The sequence below is a fragment of the Ornithodoros turicata genome, unplaced genomic scaffold (assembly GCF_037126465.1).
Source record: "Ornithodoros turicata isolate Travis unplaced genomic scaffold, ASM3712646v1 ctg00000958.1, whole genome shotgun sequence".
Lineage (NCBI taxonomy): Eukaryota > Metazoa > Arthropoda > Arachnida > Ixodida > Argasidae > Ornithodoros > Ornithodoros turicata.
This window is the reverse complement of record NW_026999427.1, coordinates 121202-145344: the sequence shown is the minus strand read 5'-3', so window position 1 is coordinate 145344 and position 24143 is coordinate 121202. Positions and strand designations below refer to the sequence as shown.

At 46.4% G+C, this 24143-nt stretch overlaps 2 protein-coding genes and 1 long non-coding RNA gene across 15 annotated transcripts in view; 2 read left to right on the top strand and 1 right to left on the bottom strand.

Moving 5' to 3' along the window:
- The window catches only part of LOC135375942 (uncharacterized), a 73937-nt gene that overhangs the window by 6608 nt on the left and 43186 nt on the right, over positions 1–24143 (top strand). The gene's annotated exons all lie outside the window — the stretch shown is intronic.
- The window catches only part of LOC135375939 (major facilitator superfamily domain-containing protein 1-like), a 238210-nt gene that overhangs the window by 180482 nt on the left and 33585 nt on the right, over positions 1–24143 (bottom strand). For 4 of the 6 annotated variants that reach the window (XM_064608564.1, XM_064608561.1, XM_064608571.1 and 1 more), the window contains one exon: positions 1673–1755. The gene's annotated coding sequence lies outside the window, so the exon portion shown is untranslated. Of the gene's footprint in view, positions 1–1672; positions 1756–9031; positions 9348–12134; positions 12333–24143 lie in introns of those variants that run through there. The other 2 variants (XM_064608565.1, XM_064608566.1) reach the window with 2 other exon arrangements.
- Positions 15605–17115, top strand: LOC135375944 (uncharacterized). The gene is made up of 2 exons (XR_010417444.1): positions 15605–16011; positions 16527–17115. It is a non-coding gene; the product is annotated as an uncharacterized LOC135375944 (long non-coding RNA).

Sequence of the window (24143 nt, the reverse complement as noted above, 5' to 3'; positions counted from 1 at the left end):
CAATATGTTGCAATCCCATTGGCCTAGACTGTGCGCGCGCTCTCATTGGTCGAGAACGTTTTGAAATCACATTTTGTAGCGCGCATGTGCGTACAGCGTCTCTGCCGTTTCAGCAGAGTTTCGAAATAGCATGGCTGGCATGTCGTCGTCCTGTGTTCGGTGGTGTCAATCGAGAGAACAGTTTGCAGAAATATGTTTGCAGATTTATTTGTGCGTTATTGTGAGTCTGCGCATGTTGTGCTGTTTCTGGACACAACTATTATCCCACGCGTACAGTACTGCGGTACCGGAATGCTTCATGAGTTGGAGCGTGAAGAACAAGTCTGGGCGCTCTTGGATTTCGAGGACTGTCAACAAAGACAGGATTACGTGCCACACAAGCGCTTTTCGCTTCTTTATAATGGATGCACCGCAGGCAGCGGAAGAATATGCTCATCATGAAATGGTACGCACTCACGAGACTGGCTCGGTATTAAGAGTTGAACGATGTGTTCGTTCTGCTTCATATTCGAACTTTGTCCCAGTGTGTCAGCAACGCAGTGGGCTTTGTACGCACAGTGCACCCATGTATCAGGTCATTGAATTAGTGCTTTGTATCAAATAAATCTATATTTTTCCCCAAAATCGCTTTAGTTATTTTGAATACAGAGTAATGGCAGCGGACCTGAAATCCAATAGAAGTCGATGGTAGCCAGGACCGACCAAAAAGCCAGCCAGACATGGAGGCTCCTGATTGGCTGACTGGTTGTGCATAATATCCACCATGTCGCAATTTCATTGGTCGTGTGCCCAGTGTTGTGAGAATTATCTCAAACTAAGGGGTCTATGGGGAGCTGTTGGAGCCTGGTCCCGCTCTCCACGACTATCCTTGACTTTGCTGACCAAGAGCGAAGGAGGCTCCCATAGCTCCCCATAGAGCCCATAGTTTGAGATAGTTCAGGCAACACTGGGCATGTAACCAATGAAAATGAACTATGATGCCTACCATTCGGCCAATCAGGAGTCTCACAGTTTGGCTCGCCTTTCAGCTAGGGTTGCCACCGGGCCGGTTATTTGCTCGCTCTGCCGGTAGGAAGGTGATACAGGCAGCCTTTTGCGGGTATCACCTTTTGTAGCTCCATTTGTAGCTCAAGACCTTTCATAAGGGCTTTCGCGAGGTTTTCGCTTCAACATACCACTACAGCTCGAATAGATCTGGAGCACAGATCCAACCGTGCAGTCACCAGTCGTTTTCTTAGTTATTCGTTATCATTATCATTGTTGTTTAGTAAGTCTTGCGTTCGTGATCAGATCAGTGTCTGTGTCGAGCCAGATTGAACTTAGGCCGTATACAACCATCGTGAGATCTCGTCCTGCGAAGAGGGGTTTGTGTGCATCGATGCCTTTTTCAAAGTAAATTACAGTCCAATCCAGTTGCTCCAATACAATGCAGTGTACCGTTTAAAGCAATTTCTAACATCAATGATATAATCATACAATGAACCCTTGATCGTAATTGGTAAGGAAAGCGCCACGTAAAAATGACGTGGCGCTCAAGTTAGAGCTCAGGGTAGAGCTAAACAGCGAAAGAGTGCAGTGAATATTTCATCCGTATGCAAGTGCCTTTTGGTTTTGAACGCTACTAATTGCGAGGAGCTTGAAGTAGCATAATATAATGCAGAGAAATGCGTACCTTGTATATGTGCTTACGGTCCCTTTAGCCACATACGTTGCATGTACCACTCACTTCTGAGAAATCCATGCAGACCCGTAATCCTGCGAAAAGAATCGCACAAATTGTAAGTGGTGATAACTTCCAAGTAACTGCATTTGTATTTCAAAGTAATGGCTTACACTTTTGAGCATTGTTTGTACGTAACTCCGTACTTTTCAAAGTTGGGTGTATAGCACTGTGCAAAGCATTGTAGAAAGCATTGTTAATTTTATTACGAGATATAGAGTTGATAGAGTTTTGAAAGCACTTGCAACGAAACAAGTTTCACTGGGCGAGAAGAAACTGGTGTGGAAGCTACACCAAGCAATGTCTTAGGTTCGTTTAATGTTAGGTGAGGTTATGGTGACTCTGGCAGCTTCCCTTTTCTCCCCGAATCTGTTTTGATGGGTGGCAAGGCTAGCTGCCAAAGCTGCACTAACCTACCTAACTTATCACTGGACCAACCTAAGACAGTGCTTGGTGTAGCTTCCCCACCAGTTTCTTCTCACTCAGTGAAACTTCTTTCCTAGCAAAAGCTTTGAAGTTATAAAGTCTTCACTAAGACATCCCATTTTCGATAATGAGACGAAGCCAACCATAGGTGGAGAGTTTTCGATCTGTCGGAGGGGCTGGGGCACAACGCCCATGAATTCAGTGTTGCGACGTTGTGAGAACTTTTTACAGGATTGTCATGGTTACTCGCATGAAACACGCAATTCTCCTGATACCTCTGGAAACTTATCTACGGTGTCAGCTGGGTAGATTTCCTGAAGGGGGCCTCACCCCCCATCCCCCCACCACTTGGGAGAGTTCCACATGGCTCAGGCCTCAAGCCTCAAGGTAGAGAACACTTCTGTTATGCACCTTTAGAAACATCACAATGCACTATGTCCGAAAACAGCTTGAATTACTTAATACGTTGGCAGAAATCCGGCCAACGTGTTTGTACCATGCATGGCATCCAAGTGTTTCCCAAGCTTTGGCCAACCTCAAATTTTGCTTTGTTGGCGAACCTGTTGCCCAGGTCGAGCGGTGACCGCGAAGAAAGTTATTTTTCAATTGCGGAGAGTAATTACCTTGTGGACACTTGGCACATGTTGTATCAAGCTGTACATTTTGCAGAAACACTGATCACAGCATGGACGCTCGTCTGTAGCTCCATTTCAGGGCTACAAACCGAAGGTGATGCCGTTTCTTTTTTTTTTTCCTTTGACATACAGACTACATGGGTGCAAGGAGAAGGAGTTACAGGGTGAGCTGGCACATGCACAAGAGGCCAAGCGTGGCACTTAGTATATGAAGGGAAGTGGGCCAGGGTGAGAGCCTCAAATATTTCAAACAGAGGCCGCCGTAGTCTAAGCAAAAACAGTCCCTGCTCGAAATGAGCTCTTGTCCCGAGGCACTCCCCAACAAACAGGACAAATATGGCCCCGCATTGGCAAAAACATGGCTAGCCAAAGTGGCCAAACGCATTCACAACCGCAGATGTGATTTCTCGCCACTCGGAAGACTGCATGAATGACTTGTTACGGATTACGCGGTGGGAAGTGGATGCTTTCTGACGGAGTTTCTTTTAAGAAACTGCATGCACTCTGCAACTGCATATGGCTCAGGTGCGACTGCGGTAACTACAAAGAAACAGATTTCAAGTGTCGGTGCTGTGGAGGGTTTCCAGAAATCGTCGTGAAGCAGCACGTAACTTGCAATACCGGCCCTCCACCTGTGGATGTCGACGTCATATGAAACTGTGTGTCGGCAGCGTGAACTCGTACGCTATAAATAGTGGCAGACTTTCCGTTAGAGTTGAACATGCATATTCCCTGCCCCCCTCCCAAAGACAATAGTGGTATCCCTCCACCATGGCAACACACCTAGTGGAGGATAGCTCTGCCATGGTCTTAAGGATCCAAACAATCATTCCCCCACATGTTCCACCGAAAAATCCCTACATTTGCTTTATTCTATACATTTATTGAAGTACATCTGCTCGTCACAGTTACAGGGAATCATTACATAACACGTAAATAGGTTTCAATCACATCTGACATATAACGAGGGTATAAGCACCACAGGGCTGTGGAAATACAGTATTGAAAAAGTTGATGTACGAAGGATGATTCAAATGCTCCTTCCCAGTCATGAACATCGGGCATTGCATGACAAGTGGTAGATAATACAGGGCATGCAAAACAAAGGTGCTGGCAGCTCCCATCTTTACAATGCTTCCTCACCTGCAATAATGTGATCGGAGTCATTGACATGACAGGTTTCTGTGACTTAGAAATTGCCTCTGCTTTGTGGTATAAACAGAAAACAATTGCAGGAGAACTTAGTTGAACACAACCAAGTACAGATGAAAAAGAGAGGCAGCTCAGATGAATTCAGACAACTCGAGGGAAAGTGGTAAGGACACCAGGAATAGGACTTTGGTCTTGCTACCCAAGAGCCAGACACGCTAACAGTCACACCACATCAGCATCCGCTTACGTTTTAAGTCGTCCCGAATTGAACCTCTGTATGCAATAAGGGGATAAGTTGAATTATCCCCTTTTTAGTGTTTTTGTTGCAATGACATCTACATACCAGTATGTACCTGCTGAATGAAATTTAGGACCATACTGCAATTTATTGACTCAGTACAGGAAGGTAAGAAACGGGAAATGCATGCGTGTCAATGGGATGGACAGCCAGATGAAGCCCCTTTTCTACACATGCATACAAATGGTGTAGCTTAAATTTTGCTACGATGCAGAAATGAACTTCGGCTTCCACTCGAAAAACATGTTCTTCCTGCCTCACGTGACCGTGTCAACAGTGCTAGCGATTTTTTTAATCGGAAAAATGTGCGTACTGTGCTAATATGTCATATTTGGCTGGCCATGCAAAAACTTATTTTCAAGATTGTGCTCATTTAGCAACACGATAATCACGATCTAGGCTACTCCACTGCACAAAGGTAACTTCGGCCATCCTGCTGTCACCATGAAAGTCCGACCTGTGAAAACTTTTTTCCTGCACGAAAACCCTGTGCGTGCATTGTTACATAGAAAAAGGGGATATGTCGTGCTCCTGGATTTTGTTCAATTTCTGCTAAATCACACACACACAGAAATGATGCGAATGGGACATGCATGTAGAGTAGACACATGTATATGTGTTACACATTTTGCATTTACGTTGTTCGTGAAAACTTATCGCAATTACTTTACCAAATATTCACTTAGTTTTCTCGGATTGGGATTTTTCGACTTATCCCCTTATTGCATACAGAGGCTCAATTGTGATCTGCCTCAGCTGTATCCCAAACCAATAATAATTAGGAGTAGATTGACATGCAAGATGAGCCAGCCCATTTGTGTGGCGACATGCTAAGTGAGCTGCAAGGTAGGACTGGGAAACAGAGTAGTGGGTACACCATTGCAATTCTGAAAAGCAGGAGCCCAAATTGCGGAAAAGTACTCCCCACCCTAAGAATTAAGGTTTATTCACTAATGGAGCAGTCTCATTTTCCGCATAGTAATGCTTGGTATAGTTAGAAAGCACACCCTGAAAGCCTACAACGACCGAGGCTGTGTAAGTAATGTCACGACCTATCAAAACCTATATTATTGGGTGCAATCATTCCAGTGGTAGAAATTTCTATGTAGAGCTAAATTTGTGGCACTGTAAACGATCATTCCGTGATACCTTTTACAGCATTCTATGTGTAAACAGTTTGTTGCAAATCTGTCTCCTTTTCATTTTGTGAATGTTCTACGGGTTTTCCCGTCCATTTTAGTCCAAGTGCCATCTGAAATAATCTGAGCACCATTCAAGTTAATCCGGGTGCCATCTGAATTAATCCAAAGTATTTTTAGGCACTGTAACAGTGTACTCACACGAGGGACATCCCCTCAGACTACTCTACAGACAAGTAGTGGAAGGAAAAGTGAAAAGCTGCTGACAGAGTCTGCTGCGTCTTATGTTGAGCATGGGCACGGCGCCCAGATATCAGGAGTAAAAGTGGAAGCATAGCAGACGACATACCGTTGGTCATGTCGTCTGTTTTGGAACACCTTGTGACAGATCTGCAGGATATTCCGCGCAGTAACAAGAGCACGAAAAGGCATTACTCACAAGCAGGCGACACCACTGGCGCTGTCGTCTGCTACAGAATGTAATGGAGTGGAGTGGGCTCTGCGGATCCGAAATGTGTACTACTGTTAACCCAATTCTCCTGTTTGTGAAGCAGTTTCACGTATCACACCAGCGGTATCATCCAGTAAACAGCACATGTACATTCTGGAATTCTACCTGCTCTTCTAAGCTGTTTGTCAACAACGCACAAGAAAATCCACGTGCGCTTCTGGATATCATCGATTCGCCAATCAACGCTGGTTTTAGACTTCACCACTGCACGACAGCACTGCTCCCCGATGAACTCTTCATAAGGGTCGACGATCATAGTGTGCACAGTGGGCTCTGCGGATCTGAAATGTGGACTACTGTTAATCCAATTGTCCTGTTTTTGCAGGTGAGAAATGATATTTCATTATCCAAACATAAAACTAGCAACAGATGGCTTCTGAACCTGCAGTGCCCACTTTGTTTCCGCACAGTAGTGTGTTATCTTCTGTATGCTAAGTACCTTTGCCAACTAGTTCTGAAAGACTATGGAGCCTTTAAACATCTTCTGTCCGGCGACGTCGAGCTAAATCCGGGACTTCCCAAAGTCGGATACGCAAGTAAAGCAACTTGGTACAATCTTACAGGTGCTACAGGAACTTAACTCTCGTTCTGCAGTCCTTGAGACATGTTCCGCATCACTTGAAAAAGGAGACAGACAGACACACCTTCTTGTGGCTGTTAAATCAGTACAAGATACACAAAACATTATTATAGAAAGGATTTCTAATATCAGCGCACGACTCGAAACTGTTGAATCGAAAGCTTCTGAAGTTGACACCCTGAAGTCAGAAATAAAAAGACTCAGAGCTGAAAATGAATTTATTCACGCAAGCTTAACTGATCAGGAGGGGAGATCAAGGCAAACAATTTAATCTTTCGTGGCATCACAGTTATTGATGGTGAGAGATGGGAGGAATCCAAGAAGAAAGTTCTAGGCGCCACTGATGAAATGTTTGGGTTAATGTTAGCAAGGGACACTATAGAACGTGCGCATAGAATAGGCTGCTATAGAAAAAGCGGGAATCGCCCTATAATTATGAAGTTCACATTTTAGATGCTTTTGACAAAGTATTGTGCAGTGTCACAAAATTGTTGGGGGTCTCTGCCAGATTTGGGGGGTATTAGGGTGTGTGCGGGAGTGGGGGGATGGATGTCCTCCCTTTCGAAGAACTTGGCAAACACCGATTCTCAAGGGAAATAAAGACGTTGGCAATGCAAGCTATGCATGGTCACTTGGATGGTCACTGCCGATGGCCCGAGCTCGCGAGGATGCGGCTGCATCGTATGATCCATGACTTGGTAGGGACGATAACAGATAAACACAAACACGGTCTCAAACTCAGCTCACTTGTGTTTGTCTGTTATCGTCCCTACCTCATCTCGAGTTTTCAAGTCATGGATCGTCACCACCAGCTCGCTTGCTACCTAACCCTTTCGTGCATCATATGTTCCATGCACACGACAATGCCCGCACATAGAGAATAACTATTGTGTATTTGTCAAACGAGGAAATTAGAGGAATGTCCACAGAAATTTTGGTGAAAACTGCGACGGTGTTCACAAGGCAAGAACTAGCAATCGCTCCAACGGCCACTACACTTGCACAAATTTTGTTCGCGTCACCATACTGTCAGCAACTTCGTAATGCAATGCGCTCACGTCCACACATTTTCTTCTCTTAGCTCTTACAAGTCCGAGCAAATTGTCTCGACGCAATTAAGTTGCATATTGCTACACTCTTACATATTCCCGCAAATATTTCCTTCGCATTGTGCTCTTCCGTTTCCCGCAACGGAGTGCAAGGGCGGTCTCGTGAGGCAGTAGCCCAGTGCAACAATGCAACCATAGAATGCAACTGCATGCTTAATTGCTTTAGCATTGGTTGCGTGCGCGCGAGGTACCTTCACGCCTTCTTCGCTCGGCGACCAATGATAGCTTGCAAACAAAGTAATGCACACATTACTTCATCAAGAATAGCTTTGGCTGTTTTTCGATCACGGTAATTATTTTTATCCGACAATCTCGCAGTAAAACGCGCAGTTTTAGACACAAAGCGTCGTATTGTTGACAGCTTCCACGGATCTGATGGCGACTGCGCGTTAAGACTTACCGAGCCGATGCGATGTGCTTAAACTAAGGAGAAATGGGGGCATTCCTTTGGTAGGCGTCACCATTTGACACTTCGGTGTATTGCGGGCAAGCCCACTTCAACGAACGCTTATTGTTGCGGAATTGTACGTTTGTAAATTTTGCGGAACGTTGCGATTCATTTATTTGTGTTGCCGGAAAGCCAACTTCAACCTGGCATCATAGACATTGTTTAGTAATAAATTAGATTAGATCACTGCGGCGGTGGCAGCTTGAATCTCCCTCCCAAGCTCATTATCGAAGCAACTTTGTGGGCAAAGCAAGCTGCTATAGCCCTATTAATCTAATCTAACTTCATTAAACTAACCTAAGACATCATAGGCTTTGTTTAGTGATCAGTTAGGTTAGATTAGTACTGCCATTGTAGCTTGTCTCACCATCCCGACATCGTTATCGAAGCGAATTTGGTGGCAAAGCAAGCTGCCGTGGCCCAATTAATCTAACCTAACTTCAGTAAACTAACGCAAGGCATCATCAGCCTTGTTAGTACCAAAAATTAAGAAAAAATCAGCGAAATCACGCTAAACAGCGAGAAAACGAAGATTTTAGCACCGCTCAGAGTTCCTTGAAGTGGGCTTGCTCGCAATACACGAAAAGTGTTAGGTGAAGCCCACTTTCAAATGGTGACGCCTACCAAGGAATGCCGAAATGGGCTACCATGTTGCGGAAGAAGCTCCGCGTAGTTTACTCTGGCAAAATACGGTAATCTCTTGACGGCGAAAATATGTCGGTAGGCGGCGAAACGACACGTAAACAAAAGAGAGAAACTGAAGTTCTTTTCTGGTTTTCAGTGACTTTCATCTTTCATCATGTAAACAAAGTCACATGACCTCAAAATGACGTTTTCTATGACTTGCGACCAGAAACCAGGACAAGATGGCAGTTTCGTCAAAAGCGCCGCTTAGTAAAGCATCCATGACCATTATACTTTCCGAGGGTATTCATTAAGACAGCGAGGAAGTACCTTAGTACACAATAACAACCTGATACTTTGCATGTCATACTCATTATAACTCAACATACCTCACTGATATCGACGATTCCTGTCAGTACTCAAGCGTCGACGTTGTGAGCCAGGCGGGAAATCTTTTTAAGGGTCCAGTGTGAAGTGTTTCGAGCACACACGATGGTTTAACTGCAAATCCACGCCTAGCAACCGAGGCTACTCCCGTCTTCGCTGTCCAACTTGGTACGACGCGGCACAAGATAGCTTAGCTTCTCCGCAGACCGAAACACTGCACTGTGCAACTTGAGTGCACCAACTAGTGTTTTGTCATCGAGCATAAACATTTAAAATGAGTAGTTCGCGTAGACTACGCATCGCGAAAGGCATGGTGTAAACAAAGGCTCGCGCATAGGAGAGGGGCGCATATGAGAGGGACTGCAACCGGCCGCCATGTTGGAGAGCCCACTGGCGCCGGCTGCTCCCATAGGAAACTATGGGAAGCGATTTGATTTGGAGTATTTATTGCGATCTAAACGCTCCTCATTGCTGATTAGCACGCATCTCTCTTAACAATCAATGTGCTGATACATTCCAAACGTGCTTCAGCCGTGTTCCTGTAGCTTTTAATGGTAATTGCCTTCTTTTTCTTCTCCGCTGCCTGAAGATATTTCTATTGTTGAATTAATTGTTGAAAAATTACGGCATCCAGTCCATACGCGGAGGCTTCACACATCAGTCCCAGGGGTTTTTCCACGTCGTAATAAGTCAATACATCACTGTTTAACAGGAGCTGCTTTGTTTTTTCAAAAGCAGATCTTCGTCCACGACCATCGATGTCCCTTCTTGAGGAGGCGGTAGAGCGGCTCTGCTACGATCGCTAGGTCCTTCAAAAACTTGACGTAAAAATTCAGCATTCCAAGATAGGATTTTAGTTCAGTTACAGTCTTCGGCTCCGGCGCATCTCTGATAGCCTTTATCTTGCTGGAAGTGGGGGATATTCCATCAGCCGTTATCTTGTGTCCCAGATAGGTCACTGAGCTGGTGAACAATTTGCATTTGTCTTCCTTGACTGTGATATTGTATTGCTGGAAACGTTGCAAAACTTGCTGAAGGTTACGTTGTGCCTCTTCTAGATCTACGCCTCCTACAATAACGTCGACGATGTAACAACAGACTCTTGGGAGTCCCTTTAGTACTTGATCCATTAATGACTGAAAAATCGTCGGAGCGCTTGCAATGCCGAATGGTAGCCTCTGATATTCAAGTAGCCCCATAGGTGTGTTGATCGTCAAAAAGGGTCGGCATTCTGGGCTAACTTCCACTTGTTGATAAGCACTTCTCAAGTCGAGTACGGAAAAAACCTTGCAACCCGCGAGTGTGGCGAACAGATCCTCCGGGTGTGGTAGCGGGTAATAGTCAGTTCTCAAGGCAGGATTCACCGTAACCTTGTAATCCCCACACAATCGGACCGATCCGTCAGTTTTTTTTTTTTTTTTTTTGTACCACAACCAGCGGTGTCGCCCAATCACTACGAGACACTCGTTTGATGATTCCGGCTTCTTCCAACTTGTTGAGTTCTTGTGCCACTTTCGATCGCATGGCAAAAGGTAGTACAGTTCGCGGCTTGCAGAAAACTGGCACAGTACCTTCTTGAAGCACCACCTTTGCCTGGTATTGATCTATCTTGCCTGGCTGAGAGGAAAACACCGTAGGAAACTTTTGCTGCAGTTCCCTGACACGGTCTTCTGCTGTGACAGTGGACACTTGCCTCCAATTTAGTGTCATCTTCTCAAGCCAGTCCCTTCCTAACAAAATAGGCAGCCTTTTCCCGTGATCGTGCACAACATAAATAGGTAGCAGGTGCGTGACGTCATCATGCTTGACAGTTACGTTAGCTTTGCCTTTAACTGAAATGGTTTGCACCTTACGTGTACTCGTTAAATAGCCCTGATGGAATGTGTCTATCTGCATAGGTAAGCGCCGCCCTTCTACTTCCACAGACACTGTATAGCTCGGCTGTTTAGCATCCATAGTGAACACACTTCATCGCTCTCCGTTGCAGATACGTAGCCCACAGTCTTGCCTTGATCACGCTTTCCGCGCCGTGGTCTTGTGAACACATTTTTTGAAGGTGCCCCTTTCCTTTGCAACGATTACAACGATAGCCCTTATACCAACATGCATACTTGTGGGTCGTGTCTTTTGCCACAGCGATAGCAGCGCGCGCCTTGAGATGTAGACCTTTCTTCTTTTGATTTCGGGTTGTTCCTCTGGATAGTTTCCATTGGATCACTTGTCGAAATAGCGTCCACCCTACTTCCTCAAATGGGTGTGTGCAAATATTCAGTTTGCTTTTCGGCTTGCTCCCTATCCAGGGCAATTCTACACGCCCCTTCAAAGGTTAGTCAAACAAAGCATGCTGTGTACGTTCATTGCGTAGACCAGCTACTAGTCTATCACGTAGAGCTTCGTGAAGAAATTTCCCAAATTCACATGTCCTAGCCACGCGTTTCAGCTGCACTATGAAATCAGCTACGGTCTTTTGTTCGAGCTGAGACCGCCTGTTAAATTTGCATCGCTCAGCGATAATGGATCTTTTTGGGCTGAAGAAACTTTTCAGTGCTGTTATGACTTCGTCGTACGTCTTTGCGCATGGCAGCTGGGGAACGAGTAAATTCTTCAAGACTTCATAGGTCGGTGCTCCAATTACTGTGAGAAATACTGCGAGCTTCTTTGCGTCTGCGATATCATTAGCTGTTGCGTAGTGCTCGAAACGTTCGATATAAGAGTCAAAGTTCTCGGATTTTTCGTCCAATTCGTCCTATGCGTGCCACATCAGTTTCGGAAATGACTTGCCTGTCAGTGCCTTGTCTCGTAGCGGCAGCCGTTGGTATCCGTGGGCCGAGGACACATCTTCGTCGCCAGTGTTGTATCGGGGTTGACACAAAACTTTATTCAGGTTCGAGCACATGAAAAAGACGAGCTGACAGACATTCGTGCGCTTAAATAACATCCGCTGGTAAACAATCCGCAGCGCCGTGCTTGGGACCGTGATAACAGGTAAGGCGCACAGGAACGTGCTTGCCTGATATCTGCTCGTATCAGTAAACATACTATCACAATCTCCAAAGCGACCTGTCATCTGTTTCGTTCTAATACACGCATCCAGTTCTTGCATACCTTTGCTAATGGCACTAACTTGCGAAATATTGTTTCATCGCTCGGAAAGTACTTGCGCTGTTCTCAGTGCCGCCCAAGCATTTTCAAGCATAACAGCTGGTGCATCCACGCTTTCATCATCAGTTTCTTCTCGAACACTATCGGAAACGACGACACTGACGATGTCGTCATCTGTGATTGCAGCACAGGGGTCCCAATCTGAAAATAACCGGACTGCTCAGTGGATTACTTTTGTGTAACGTGCAAAGCTGAAAAGGGAAAAAATTCTTCCTAGCAACACAGTCTTTGTGTCAGTAAGAAGGAGGCCACGACCAGGGTTCTCGACCTCGCTTGACTATAGGTGTGGGCCAAGTGTCCTTAAGCGAGGGCGAAATACATGGGGAGAAATCTGTCCCCACGCTTTTTTGTCTGGATAGCGCAGGATCCGGATAAACCAAGTCCGGATAAATGCGGGTCGACTGTATATAGTTGTGGAAGGAAAAAGATGCGAACAACTGATTTTAGGGAAGTTAGAAATCTAGTTCATTTAATGGGCAGAAATTAAAAGTTAAATGAAAAAAAAAAAAGGTCGACGTTTCGACAGTGGCTTTGTCAGGACAAAGGACAACAGTAGATTTTCGCCACTCCCAGTCGCGATGTACATCGTGTGCTCCACACCCCACGCTTGTTGCGGTCTACACCTAATTGTGCCGAGAGGGAACCTTCCGTATCGCAAGCACATGTAGGTCATACCCTGAGCTACATAACAACAAAATATGAAGGAAATCGGAGGTGGGGTTTTTGAGAAACGAGAGTCCAAAAGCCCCATCTTTGAGAACATAGCTGTACTCTATACTGTCTTACCGAAAGGGGGCAAAGTACAGATATGCAAATTTGACATACATTTAAAGAGCACGCTTCGACCTACACGCTTTCACCCGCGCAGTTTACGCACACTGAAAGTCGTTGTGCCTGACACATTGTACAAAAACCTCCTCCGATGGCGAGGATTAAAACCTCAAAGTCGCCGAGTCAATTTTTTGGGGATTCAAATTCAGGATGAAGACAAGGAAGACTTGCATGAAGAACATACAGCCATCACGAAATTTCGCACGTTCGAATAAGGCGAAGTCTCCTTTATATGTGTAGATCATACATACGAACAGAGTGCGAAGATTGCGATAAACTTATATTAAAAATAAGAATATTAAGAATAATATATATATAATAATATCAAGAATATTAAAAAAAGAACCTCCGCTTACGCACTCAAAACGCAAGCACAAAGAAAGAAAAGCTGTACACTTCCAAACACCCACAGAAACACTCTGCAAGCCAAACGCGCAGGCACCGGCAGACACGAAAGTATCCCCCCGAACGCCGAAATGAAGTTCTCACGTGAGTTTCCTGACCAGAAAGAGTATTCAGTAACCATGCTAAAATTGTGGTCAGGCGCCACTAGCTATTGTGCTACAGCGCCCCTCGCGGAAAGCATGCGCATAGTCATGCTGTAAAGCGACGAGTCGAGTGTGGTCTGTTTGTGCTTACGTTTGACTGGAACCTTCTTGCATGTGTTAACACACTATATAATAAGTGGGAAATTTCCACGTAAGGGGGGTCTCCAGTATGGCTAGCTATATGATGCACGCGGAGCGGACAACTGTGCTCAGCGAAAGCCTACACGCAACTACCTGAGCTACCGAGACCGGCACGAAATGGTAATCCATAGGTCCACCACTCAACCTTGAAATCTACACACCTGCATGTAATTATGCAAGGTGCATCATAATCTGTAATATGCGGCGCTTGTCCCCACAAATTCCTCTAGAGACCTGTGAATCACGGAAAGTTTCGCGACCATGCCGTCTCCATGTTTACCTACGAGTGACACAACGCGCACCTCACTCTCTTTCCGCCTGTTCTCTCTCGCGAGCTATGGGAGTGCATTTGACGCTTGCATTTTATTCAGAGTGGCCGCAGATGGCCGTTTTTACACAAACTGAGAACAGGATAAACATTCCGTTGAAACACTTCCAAACGCGTCATGAAATATTATTTACGCCGTTCCAACGCGTGTTACCCATTACGGCTTCTCGAATTCAGTATCATGTATCCAATACACGGTGATTGTCACATATATTTTACTTCACAAAACAGTAGGGATTATTACCAACTTTTGTACGAATTTTATCTTTCCTCTCATATCGACCTCTGTGAAGTAGGGTAGGGTATTGGCTACCAGGGGTAAACATCCCCATGTCATCGTAACTTCTCTATCATTTATTGTTGTTATTGTACATGCTCCCGAATTTCGAGATGTACAGAGAAACTCTTTCAATGTATATTGCTCTCCGTATATTATTTTGCTATTTTCTTTGATTTTATGTTTCTATCGATTTGAGCACACATCTGAATCGCACATCACCGGCTTGTACTAGGCTGCAGAAGACGAAAGTGCATGGAGTTCAGAACAGTCTCCTTGTGATTTGTACTCGTTGATCGCAAACTTTTCCAAAGTTCAGCAGCAGGCACTTGTGCTTCCGTTCGGCAAACACTATAATTTACATCTTGCGTTTCCTCTCCCCCCGTTTTTTTTCTTCGTCTAATAAATATATCCCCCCCCCCCCCATCTTGACTGCGAAAAAATGACTAGTGAACGAGTTACTCTTCTTCTTGCAATCTGGAATGATATGCTTGGTTTAACAAACGAACAAAAGCTTTCCTTGCCGTACGAATTATTTTGAGTGCCAGATACCCAGCGCTTTCGTTGGTCGGCTTTCCTATTTTGGCCAGGGCAGTGCCGTGTGTCGCGGCTCTAAGAACAAGTCAAACACTTGGTATTATTCCGTCAGCCATCGTAGTTGACTCATTGGCCAAAGGACGTTGCCCGCTCTGCTATCGGATGGTAAAGCTCCAATAGAGCATTCTTTCGCAGGCACTGTTACGGGCAGTTACGAGCACTGTGGCCAGCAGAGCCGTATATAGCTCTGGTGGCCACGCCGCCAGGCTCCCACAGCTCCCCATAGAGCCCATAGTTTGAGATAATTCAGGCAACACTGGACATGCAACCAATGAAAATGAACTATGATGCCTACCATTCGGCCAATCAGGAGTCTCTCAGTTTGGCTCGCCTTTCGGCCCGGTACTGGCTACCATCGGCTTTTACTTTTACTGGTTTTCATGCCCGACGCTTGTTATTCCGTATTCCAGAACAACTAGGCAAATTTTTTGACAAAATACACATTTATTTGAAACATCGTACTGATTCAAAAGTCTGACACAAATATTCACCGTGCCTACAGAGTCCAAATCGTTGCGTTCGTTGACCAAGTTCGAACTCGAAAAACACACACACACGCACTCTACTCCGAGAAGTGAGCGACGCTCACAGCTCACACCAGTGATGGGCAGTAGTTCAATTACATGTAGTTGAATTACTAGTTAAATTACTTTTCGAGTAGTTACTTGGTAATTATAACTACTCTGTCATATGTAATTGCAGGTTGGTAGTTAAATTACATTTTTTGTAGTTAACTACTGTAGTTTAACTACGAAGCCGCGCCCGCGACCTCGTGGTGATCGCGCGAAGCCGTAGCAGACGCCTTAGCCCGAGGCACCCGCTTGGTCGCGGCCGGAGGCAATCCAATCCAAGTATTAGCGTTCTGGGTTGCAGCGAGCATGCGTTCGTTGTTGTTGCAGCATGTTTCACGTTCTTCTTCTTGTCGGCGTTATTGCCTGTGTCACTGTCGGGATGGACTCCTTCGTGATTGAGTACTGCTACAAGAATGTTAAGGTGAAGGAGGGAAGCGCAAACTTCACTGCAGAGTGCCGGTTTTGCCCCTGTCGTACGTTGTCCGGCAGCGTGAGAAGTTCCAGTAACTTCTTGAAACACGTGCGGGTGAGTAAATTCACTTGCGTTAATAAATGATCTGTGTATTCAAGTGCTTTGCTATAGACAATTTCCACCGATTAACGGCAACTCCTATTTTAATGGCAACGCGGCAGTGCACATTCGTTTAGGATTACCATTTTCTGTTCGCATTGCAAATACCCTCTTTCACTACATCGCGTGCACCTTTGCTGAGACATTTGGTTGTCGTGATCTACAAGGCGTCAACCATAAAAAATGTCCCGGCTCCTTTGTTTCTGAATGGCGTTGGACGATGCATACCCTGTGTTGATGTAGCAAATGGCGCGCACGCCTGTATGTGGTGAGATGTTGCTCGTACCTGCTCGCAGGAAGTTTTCTTCTCTTTTTCTTTTTTGTTCCTACGCGTCTGTCGCCAGTAGTCATATTAGGTTGTGTGACGGTCTCTTGACGTTCCCGTTGTGAGGAAGATTTCAGTTTCTCGCCCGACAAATTTCCCAACGAGCTCCGATATGACCATTATTTTTATTCCTCTTCATCCTCAGGGGCAACATCCTGTCCAGTTCACGGACTACGAGAGACAAAAGAACAGCAAGAGACGAAAAAAGAAAGGGGACGTCGACGGTGCGCAAAGGAGTGCTGACTCGAACCAGGGTCCCCATGGCAGCAAACAAGCGAGCCTGTGCCAGATTGTGGAAAATGCGTGCGACAAGAAGATAACACAAGAAGCATTTGACAAAGCTGTTACAGAACTGATAGTCACTGACATGATGCCAACTGCAACAGTTGAGAGAACAGGATTTGAGAACTTCTGCAGAACAGTGGCTCCTAGGTTGTCAATTCCAAGTCGAAGAACAGTGGTGCGGCGCATAACAGCAATGTTCTATGAAAAGAAAACGGAGATAATTGAGGAAATCTCAAACGCACTGTGGGGAAGGCCTGAAAATATTTTCCTTTGTTTTGTTGAATTGCCTTCTGGAAAAATTTGAAGCTCACTGGAGCACTAGAAGAGTTTTGTATCTGCTCTGTACCAATTTATGACCGCAGACAGGTGAGCGCTTTGGGACTCAGGGGCACCAGGATGGTGTGAACGCATTACGAATGTACATCGAATTAAATTATTACTTCAACCGATATTGCTGTCTATTATTACTTATTAGTGACACCTTTATTGTTCTTACAGCCATTTTCCACAAAGTAGTTGGAAAAGTAATTGAAACTACTTTGTAGTAGTTACAAATATAGTTTAATTACTTTTTGCAAGATGTAGTTAATTAGTAATTCCAATTACTTTTAAGGGAAGTAGTTAGTAGTTGTAGTTAAACTACCTCATGAGTAGTTACTGCCCATCACTGGCTCACACGAGTGCATGCGATTTCACGGTGAGCATCTCCTTTCGTTGGTTGCAGTGCGAAGGTTTCAACGAAGCGGGCAATGCTTGTCGCACGGACACCGAATCCTGTCTCCGTTGTGACTGCATTTGAAAATGCGACGGCGCTCACAAGTGTTCCTCAGGCGTCAGCTCACCACTGCATTCCAGTTCTGAACTCGAGAGACTGTTCGTACGTAGGATACTTGTGTCGGGGAAACATCACAACACGCGCTGAGTCACTTTGACACACGAACAAATCTGGAACTCCTCTTTGAACAATGCCATCATACAGTGGTGTCAACTGACATCGTCGAGACGCGAGACGCCGCTGCCACTTCTCTCCCTTCTCTTCTCGTGACTGCCCGCCAGACAGGCAGCCCGCGAAAGAATGCTCTTTTGAAACTTTGCCAACCAATAGCGGAGCGCGCGATGTCCTTCGGCCAATGGGCATCAACTATGATGCCTGACGGAGTAATACCACGTGTTTCTGACGTGCAAACATTTTTTTAGAGCCGCGAAGAGGGGGAGCTGTGGGGGCCTGACGCCGCCACGCCAACAAGCTCCCGGGAAATGTCCTTGAGATGCATTGCATCCACGCGTGAAATGATGGCGTCAGTCAAGGACGCACGCGGCCTCTGCGATCGTTCATTGTCGTGACTCATGAGCGAACACGTTCTCAGGCTGGAAGAACGCAGAAAGGACACAAACACATACAAAGCCCCAAATTGCCTAAGGAATGAAGGATGAAAGTCACTGAAAAGGTTAGCGGCTCTCCAACGAACAATGCTCGGCGCGCGTCAAAACAGATCCTAGACTACCCGCGTGATTGGAGTGACCGTGATAGCACATAATAGGACCAAAACGGGTCCGGAGTGGGATCGACAAGATGGCGCCCAAGGTCATACGCCTTCGCTGTAGTCGCGACTGCAATAGGAATTTATTTTCAGCGTGTTGGAAATGTGCCAAGCTTTCTTTTCAAGGCGGCAACCCCGGCTCCGCTAGCAGACCAGCTGCCGCGCGAGTGAAACTTGTCGCCCATTAGGCAGACAGACCTCACTTGCCTTCCCTCCTACGGTACTCCACCAGCTGCCGCGCATGCTATCCAAGTGCATTTGACGCTTGCATTGAATTCAGAGTGGCCGCAGATGGCCGTTTTACATTTTTCTGAAGCGTCTGCCACCAAAAACACACCTTCTGTTGTAGATATCCGAATCTTTTTGGCGCATCCCTTTGGCAGAGCTGGGTCAGGCTTTTTGCCCCGGGAACGAACAAAACCTATTCCATTGGCAGAATCCTGTCAGACGCTGAACGATGACGCACCCCGAAAGTCGCTGGGGAGGCGTGTTAGCTTAGCTCAATTAGTAGAGCCCTGGACCGGTAATCCAGAAGATGTAGGTTCGAGTCCTACGGCTGGCTAACCTTTTCAGCGACTTTCATCTTTCATCGTTAATTTCTTACGCAATTTGAGGCTTTGTTTGTATTTGTCCCTTCTATGTTGTTCCAGCTTCAGAACATCAGTTCTCTCATGTTAGACGCTGAATGTTTCATTGGCGAAGCAAGGGCAAAACGTTTGCTCGAAAGAGCAATAGTTTTTGAGCCACGAGACCAAAGCTAACCCAGGAAAGCACGGGCTCACTTACTGTGCGCAGCGCGTGCATCGTATGTATACCGTTGGGGACACCGTTAGCTAATGTTGAATTCCAATGGCAGATTCGGAGCGCCTCCGGAGCAAGTTTTGTTGTTCCGCCGAGAGCAAGACTGTTCGATTGGTAGATTAGTAACATTTCTGGAATCTTCCAATGGGAGCTTCGGAGCGGCATTCGAGCCAAGGTCGCTCCAGGGAGCAACACAGACCGCTCCGCCAAAGGGTGCGTTCCACAACTAACCCTCGGGTAGGTGTTAGTCACGTGACAGACAGAGTTGTACCACGTGACCATGGGGGTAGAGTAATCCTCGGGTAGGTTGTGGAACGCGTGGAACGGGCGCGAGTAAGATTCTCAACATGGCGACAGCAGACGACATGACATTTGGGCCCGGCGACATAAGAACCGCTGTCGGCTGCTTCGCTTTAGTGTGACGCCGTTGACTTCGGTATGGGGTTATCTGCGTGGGTTCGTAAAGCATTCACGCCACGAATTAGGGGTATTTACCGCACGTTCCGAGAAAGGGTAGCGCTCTTCTCGTCCGCAGCTAGCTCTAAAACGCATAGAAACAGGTTTCGACCCTCACATGCAACGATCTGATGTGTGTTGTATGTATGGTTCCGTGCATGTTGCACTGAAGAAAACATCAGGTCGCAAAATCGGCACTGGAACCTCCCTGCATCCTTTATGATGCTGCCGAGACAAGCAGCAGCAAAAGCAGACGACCGTAGATTTCAATGGAGACAACAGCTCTGACGTCACTACCCTTACCTACTCCCGCCTGATAGGGGGTAGAGCGAGTCGACCTCGGGTAGCTACTCTCGAGTAGGCAACCCGCTTTTGGAACGGGGGTCGCGTCGTCATCGAGTAGGTTTTGGAACGCGGAGAGTCGCTACTCCCTACTCTCGGGCCGACCCGGGTGAGTTCTGGAACACAGCCAAAATAGGCAGATTCAACCTGAACTCTATGTGACGTGTCACTTGTCGCTTGTGCTTCCTACTTCCTGTCATTGTTTCGCCAACATGGCCGCCTCGCAACGCGTGTTCGCCGGGACTAGTCAGACGTCAGACATTACAATGGCAACGTTAGGAGATTAGAAGGACCTTGATGTTGCAAAACGTGGCGTTATAATGGAACATGAGTACCCTCTTCTTCTTCTTCCTCCGGCTATGGCCGCCATCCACCAAGTGAGATGGCCAGGGCTAAACTCCAAGTTGGGCGTAAGTGTTCCAGTCGCGGATTCGAATCATTTGCTCTAGGCCAGATCAAGCCGCTCCATTGCAGAGTCTGCCATTGGAATTCAACATGAAATCGCCTGTAAGTACTTCGTCGTCCCACATTACATCGGCTGCGGTCGAAAGTGATGTGCCAATGGTGGACCATGTGCTGCACGTGTTTATTACTCGAAAGAAATAGTCTTGCATCACCTGGAGATATGATATAAAAAAAAAAAAAAACACGAAGTGCTGATTTTAGACAACCATGTCCCGTACCGTAACTCGAACGACTGTTAGCACTCCATTGGCGAGGCAAACCCGTGTGACCCCCCGGGAGCATGCACTCAGGCCCCACCCAGCGTGGGTCAAGATCTGGTCTCCCAATAGAATACGCCATTTATTGTCCCCGTGGGGGTTCAGCCTCCTTGCAGTGGTGCATTTGCTGTCAAATATAGTAGCATAATGTAAAACCCCGAGACTAGGGCCCCGTCATTATTTATTGAGGAGGTCAATGAAACGGAGATATCTATAAGAGACGAAGGTGTATTTTTGATGGCGGACGGTTCAGATATATGTAAAACGGCCATCTGCGGCCACTCTGAATCAAATGCAAGCGTCAAATGCACTTCTGCTAGCGGAAGTGGTACGCGTTCCTAGCGACAGGCGAGAGAGAACAGACGAAAAGAATGCCGGGAAGAGGGTGAAGTGTGCGTGTTTAGTTAAACAATGTTAGTTACGATGCACCTTCTATAATCACATCCAGGTATATAGATTTCAAGGTTCAAATCGAGCGGCGAACCTAAACTAGACATGGACTCTACATTTCCCTGTGGATTTCGATGGGCGTTCGTCCCTTGCTCCATAGAAAAATAATCACAGTTCGTTGCTCGTACGCCATGGACGTGTGAAGCACAGCAGCGCCGTGCCGCCGAGCCACCGGCAGATAAGGCCGGTCCGATCCAAGAAAGGTCCACCGCTGGGAATGGATATGTTGACTTGGCATTTCCAGGCGCCATAGTTCTGTCTAGAGTCACTAAATAGGGGTAAAAATAGGAAGTCTAGTTCTATCTACTTCTCGGAATATGCGCCCAGACGAATATCTGTAGTCGACACATTCCGGCGTACGCCCTACGCGCGCGTTGAGAAACTGGTTTTTACGAGTCACACAGGTCACAGGCACGGGATAGCTACGGTAGTAGCTACTGCGAGCGCCACATAGCATTACTGGGGAGAGGGAATGACACTATCACTCTTGCCACCGTGTTTCGTGCTACCAGGCTGTTGCCTAAGCACGCGCTGTTCTCTCTCTTAGTACAGTGGCTAGAAGCCCAAAACTGCAATGAAGGGCCCGCTTGCACGAAGCGAACTTAGTGTAAGTTTCCCACTCACGACCTACTAGATTACAACGACCATGTCACAATCAGAAAACCCTATGAGGAGCCTGTCCGCACGATCCGCCAGGGGCGCTACTGATCGGCACAACATGATTGGACGATGGAAATTTGAATTCTGAACGCGCAGAAGCGCGTGTACGACTACCGTAGCAGACGACAGCGATAGCCCCTATGAAAACGTGTAGAATGATGATGATAATCAACCTCAGAATGAAACATCTGTGGAACGTCCACCGCTTGTACAGAAAGACTAAAGTAAGCTGAAGTACAAAGTATTGTAGAAGTTGAGGAAGCAATAACTGGGACGATCAGAAGCGCCACCGCTACCTTCCAAAAATGCGGCGCATAGAAGGGGTGCGCCTGACATGGTCGTTATAATCTAGTAGGTCGTGTTCCCACCTAGTGTAGTGCCGGAGCCGTAAGTGGCTTGCACGAAACTTTTACTGGTGGCGCTAGCTCTGCGCAATTTAGGACGCTGGCCGAGGGTCCTAGGGGCACCCTAAACTACCGCACTAAAGCTTCGGACTAACATGTCAGCCGCTATGAACCGTGTAGCGAAGATTCGTCGTCGGCACCAACTGTGTCCTGCGATACAGTACGCATTTTCCTCGCAGTACTAACAACGTCTCATTTTTTTAAATGCTGTGGGTGCCGTACGTTTTGTGCTTTTCGTTAGCAACATCTCGCAAAATGATCGCCGAGCGAGGTGCCTCTCACCGGCACTGGCGATAATTTCCCAATCATCGAGCAATTCGAGACATACTTTGGGCCACAGGCTTCATTTTATTTAACGAAAGTACGCCACAAGTGACCTAATGCGTTCTTGCGGCTACAATGATATTACAATACCTTGTTTTGGTTCTACAAACTGTCTACGGGCAGTCGTCTGCTTCTGCAGACGACTTCCCACAATCCAAACATGCCGTGACGCACGACCTCCTGGGATGAACTCCCGAGGTTGTCTTTCTACCAATGAGAGCCTCCGAAAACTGCTACTGCTAGTAGCCACGATCCACCTTAGGACACTTAACTTAGGGCGTTCGTCGAACTGTTCGTGCAAGCCACTTAACTGCAACCCTAAACTTAGTGCACTAACGCGCTAGTGCAACACTTGTTAAGTGTTACACTTAGGAAGGTTTCGTGCAAGCGGGCCCAGGTGGCGCTGGACGCATTAGGCGAGCGTTACCTCCCGAAGGGTTCCACCAATGTGGGAAGTTGCGGCGTTCGGCATTAAACTTTAGGATTTCACGTTAGCTTGAAAATAAATCTTGATGGTACTTGATTCATATCCTCTTAACTATGCAGCAATAACCACGAGAACACGAGTACGCGCAATTTTTAAACAGAAAGATTACGCTTGCAAAAAGAAGAGAAAAATGAGTTGTGATCGTACAGTACCGAGACATCATAGTGAAGATTTTCAGATGGCGTATTTTCAAATGCTCCTGTCGCTCTCTTTTTGACACATTCCGACATACAGCGCTTTGCTCCACAGCGCTGCACCACAGCACTGCAAAACAGCGCTGAATTTCCACTGGGGGGTTCGCACTTGCAGCGCTTGCCCGAGCGCTGTACTTGGTGATCTCATTGTGATCTTGGTAATCTCTCACGTGATCGAAAAAAAAGAGAAGGGCAGCCCCGCCACGTTCTCATCGGTTCAGGGAGCCTATCGCTGGGAGACAGCGATGGGAAAGTTCACCGAAGCTCAACTTCGCCAAGCGCTGTTTTTCATCGAGTCGCAGCCGGGAGAGGAGGGAAAAACAGCGCTGTTTTCCAGTGCTCTGGAGCAAAGTGCTGTATGTCGGAACGGGCCTTTATTCGAGAGAATTTGAGAAAGAGAAACGGAGACTTTGTAAGAGAGTCAGTCATCCAAAAAGGCAGACGCCACTTAAAAAAAAAAAAAAAAGAAAAACCAAAGCACTTAAACTCAAATATAGTTTGCTGTTGTATTTTGAAAATACCAACAAAACGTTTTCGTGTACCTTCAGTAAGAAAAAGCGTGATTTCGCTAATTACATTCAACGTTCACAGACTTATCGACGTGGACATCATCGACAAAATGCCTTCACGGATACCGTCTGGCAGCTCCCCAGAGCTTAGGGCCGTATACGTGCCCGTCTGACGGAGGTATAAACCCGTCCAGTCAGTTCATTGCGGTGCACGTCACAGCCAATTTGTTGAAGCCTTAGACTGCTCAAGAACTTTCATAAAGTCAGAGATACTGCGGGCGTATAGCATCTGAGCGGAAAAATATAACGTAAATGCTTCTTCGAGCACTGAAATGAGCTTGGCCAGACCATGGCCAAGTTTAGTAGGCTTCCCTTGTCGAAGTAGCTGATGAACACACTTTCGGGGATTTTGCGGCTTATGAAAATGATTTTCTAGCTTGTATGCAGCTCTTAACCATGACCTATCCAGCCTATTCGCTCCCATTCTAGCGGAGAGAAACTTGAATAAAGGTGGATACAGGGTTTATTGAGCGCACTGTATACATTTTCGAAACAGGAATTCTTAACCACTTTCTAACCATCCCTTA